The 4,559-nt window shown below is 40.8% G+C and overlaps 1 long non-coding RNA gene across 1 annotated transcript in view; it reads right to left on the minus strand.

The window, feature by feature from the left end:
• Positions 1–1,155: 1,155 nt before the first annotated feature.
• The window catches only part of LOC104946492 (uncharacterized), a 12,684-nt gene continuing 9,280 nt past the window's right edge, over positions 1,156–4,559 (minus strand). The window contains exon 4 of the long non-coding RNA XR_798455.1: positions 1,156–1,177. This is a non-coding gene — a long non-coding RNA (uncharacterized lncRNA). The remainder of the gene's footprint in view (positions 1,178–4,559) is intronic.

The raw sequence follows: 4,559 nt of genomic DNA on the forward strand, positions 1-4,559 counted from the left end.
CTATACATATATAAAAAATACATAATATATATGAAATAATGTATTATATTATATTATTGCCTCTGCATTGGATTATTATTGGATAGGGTAATCATTTAGTAATGAACTAAGTCTGAAAGCAGAAGTCCAGGGCAAATATTTGCAAGTCTCTTCAGTGCGCATGTCACAAAACGAGATGCATTGTGGGACATGTAGTTTATGGGCAACCTGCTTCTGTAAAGTGGCATGTAACCGTATAATAAACGTATTATATTCTTTGCAAGCTCTTGCGGGGCCACATAAAATGAAGTCGCGGGCCGGATTTGGCCCCCGGGACTTGAGTTTGACACCCCTGCTCAAGAGGGAGTTTCTCTCCCACACACTCCCCTCTGAAGCTTAACAAATCCAGCCTTTGCATGGGAGACAAAGACAGAAATAATATCTGCATGAATGTAAAAAATGAAAATAAGGTTTCTGTAAAATCCATTAAACAAAAGTGATTGATTGCAGTAGTTGTACAATCCATACTTTGTATTATTGGATTACACCGCTTTACACTGAAAGGGTTTATCTGTTATTTTGTCCATATCATTCTGTATAGTTACTTAATTTGGCTTCAGTGCAATTCAAAATCAAGTTAACAGAAGCAATAGAGAAACTTGATAAACGGGATACTGCTGGAAAATGTATTTTTCATCCACGAGTGCACTCGGCTGCGAGATTCAAAAACTGGAGAGCAGTGACATTCAGACTGTTCAAGTAGCTGTCAAAATAAGTCAGTTTACCACCATGGTTCATGATAAGCCAGTTCTCCTCTCCACCCTGCCAACAGGTGTGTCAGACTGCTGGAGCGTAGAGACATTAAGACTTCTACACTTAGACACCTTTCAGACTTTTATCACCGTTACACCTTCATCTCAGCTCTCAGAAATAATGCATAGGAAGGGGGAATATCAAAGAGAAGAACCATATGTTTTCATGGTATAATCTCTGGGAGCTGCAGCCTGTACAATTAACCTGCTAACAGCTCCTTTTCCATGAGCAGATGTGTTATAAAATATGACCATCAACATACAACACAAATGATGTTCAAACTAAACCTCCACATAATCACTGGATTTATCTGTAAGTATAATAGTTCAGAGAGGCACGAGTATCATGCAAAAGCGTTCATACCGAATGTTTATTGTTTGATCAACTGAGTAAGCTGATCACTGAGCTGGCAGACATGATAGGTAGTTTGAAATGACGGACAGCAAACAGACAAAATCCTTGATCCTCCCTTCTGTCGGTTCGTTAAGACGAGCTGAAGAGAAACACAGGCTCTATTGTTGCCTTTATCCCCCAGAATAGTCACTGTAACAACATCATGATCACTCACTGCTGAAATAGCTTCTTTCTACTGCTTTGTTAACACTTTACGGAGACATCTGTTTTGTCACTTCTGCTACCCGGAAAATTAAATAGCACAGTAGTGTCATTTTAAACCAACATTCACACATATGGACTCAAGCGTTAGAGACGTGACGGCGCATTTATTTCAAGAATCAAATGTCAGCGTGATATTGAGAATAATTCAAGCTCATACAAATGTCCTCCAACAAGTAGGAGCAACAAAGCCATCAATTTCCTTGCATCCAATGGAAGCACAGCTGTTTTCTGCTCGAGATCAACAACGTAGAAGTACTTGAAAGCTAAATGGAGGAACATCTGATTGGCACGGCATTTCCCATTCCAGATTATTGCATTTTAATTAGCCAGTGCAACTTGATTCAAGTAAACAACGCATAGAAACACATTGCATGGTAAATAACTGTTTTCTAGTAGATTAGCAGATTTTCTTAGAGCCCAAAGAAGACGTCGTTGAAATATCTTTCGTCTGAAAAACGGTCCTAAACTCAAAGATAATTTATCTAAAAAAGGAAGTGAACTGAGAAACTGAATGTAGCAAATTTTTGTTCCCAATAATTGTTCTCCTAATCAACCATGTGATTCATTAACTGTCTGTGTTCAGCATTATTTTGTTTTCTTGTTGATTAGTTATACTGGAGTGGGCTTATCTGGTGAGGCATGCTGTTGTGTGCTCAGTCATATTGTACAGAACATATCGAACAAAATAAAAAGTATATCTAGAAAACTGACTGCTTCATTACACACTTGTTATAAACCCAATTACACATGGCTGCCGGCTGCACTCTCACACAAATCCAAATGGTTGAATGAAACAACATAAACTGAGTACTAATGACTTACTGCAGTCATGCTACTTTTAAGGTTAGGTATACGAGTCAATGTGATCGGAATACAGAGGCTGATTATCGTTTAACCTATAAGGATAATTATGCCTTACAATCATACTTGCCAACCCTCCCGATTTTCGCGGGAGACTCCCGATTTCACTGCCCTCTCCCGGTTTCCTCCCGGGGTCATATTTCTCCCGATTTCTGACAAAATCAGATTTACTCACGACTGTTTCCACTCTGACTTTAATACAGCTACGCCATTGTTTGGTTTCCATGGTAGCGCATCTCTTTAGTTGCGTGCAACTGAAAGTCTAAGAGGGTGAGAAACTTAGTCACAGAAAACTGAACAAGAATCGACAACTCAACCCTCTGCTCACTCCTTTCCTGTAAAATACAGGTCCAGCCCACACATATGCTCCATCAAGGAGGCCGCAATAAGGCATTGCACTTACAACTACAATAAGCATGCTAATGTTAATCTAACACCTCCGGCGATCCACTAGCACACCCCCCCCTCCGCGGTGGTTTTGAAATGCTCCCGATTTCTGAGGTCTCAAGGTTGGCAAGTGTGCTTACAATGAGTAGAAAGCAGTTATGGCGCACACACTGTGAGATACCGCTGATAAGGCTGATGGGATGGACACCTTTTGGGAAAACAGAGTCCGATGACAGACTTGAGATTAATGGCTTCCCCACTGACAGAGCTATGCATTTCTCATACCTGCTGTGACTCTCCACCATTATCACAACGGGATTATATGTAATAAATATGCCATAAATACCAGCTGGTTCAAAATTTGACATTTGACAAGCTGCCAAAATGTAATATATGGGCAGAATGATAAACCAGCAGACAGGAGACAACACTGAAAGCTGAATATTTGTGAGGGACATACTAAAAAGTGAAGTTGTTTTTAAATGTTATAGCATAAGGCTGCAATGTATGTCTTTAATATCGATTTATCTGATGCGTATCTTCTTAGAAAATTGATTTAATATTTGGTTTATTCAGATGTCAGAAATGCATCATATAAATTGTCCATAGCCATCCCAATAATGACGATTTAATGTAACAAAAACAGCCGTATGATAACATGAATAAGGGTGAACAGAGAGTCATTATCACAGGATGTATATCAATATAAAGCTGCAATTCGGGTTGTTTTCGGGTTGATTATTTTACAGCACAGAAAACCATGACAAATAATGTTTTGTCCAATAATACACTTTTTCTAAAACTGAATTAAGAGAGATGGTGCATTTTCTTCGAGGCGGCCGTCTCAATTGTATTTGAGAAACAGTATGATACAATTATTATCGAGCAACGTGCTATTGTAGTAAAACTAAATGAAGTTGGATGGGGATGAGAGGAGAAGAAAACAGCTTCATAAAAATGCCTGTCTTTCATGAAATGCTCTGCTGTATTGTCCCTCCAGGAATAAATGCGGAGGTAGATGCCACTCCCTTCAAAGTTATTATAATCTCAACAAGGGCTTTTCATTTGGGAGGAGGGGGATTGAGAAGCTCGACGTAAAACCCAATTATTTCCATTATACTCGAGTAGCACTTGAGCAGGCTGGCCAAGGAAAGTGGTAATCATAACCCTCAACACACACTTCGGTTGAAAGAGAGCTCCGATCGATAAGTGAGACCCTCCCCTCCCCCTCCAGTCATGACAGAAGCAAGCACAAAAACACACAAGCCTTGAGGTATAAAATCAGGGTCACCCAAAAGTCTCTTGGAAACAGCAAAAGGAAAATATACAGAATGTGGGAGGTGAAGGAAAGAATGGTGAGTGGGCTAGATACAGCAGCACATTCTCAGGGTGGGAGCGGGCACAATGAAAGCATTAAAAAGACATGAAGGCAGGGAAGAGTGGACAAAATAATAAAAGGGAACAGGAAACGCCTGCAGTTTAGGCAAATTATTCCCACAGACAGAAGACAAATCCTGGTGATATCTTTTGTCTCAGGAAAGGACAGAGAAGATCAAACAGCGAGTCACGACAGAGAATATCAGACAACCAGTGCAGACCCAACAGGGCTGCGCCGAGCACAAGCGCTTCCCCTGCTGTCTAATTGGCCAGTTAGCCATCAAGTATGTTCAGAGGGAGACCATTAGTGCTGTGTAAGCCCCCCAGTAGTCCTCCTCTTCATCATAGTTTCTTCATCTCTCCCTGAAATACACTGTGTACTTCCCTAATGACCAATGGGGAAATATTCAATCTAATGGGCTCCTTTTATTCCCTCCCCGCCTGCTCTTTGCTCCGGTCCTCTGATTGGTGCTGCGTGCGTCAGATTTCATCCTCATCCCCCGAGCTCCTTCCCCCCCCCCCCC

This window comes from Notothenia coriiceps, unplaced genomic scaffold, assembly GCF_000735185.1.
Source record: "Notothenia coriiceps isolate Sejong01 unplaced genomic scaffold, NC01 NC01_scaffold00011180, whole genome shotgun sequence".
In the NCBI taxonomy this organism is placed as follows: Eukaryota; Metazoa; Chordata; class Actinopteri; order Perciformes; family Nototheniidae; genus Notothenia; species Notothenia coriiceps.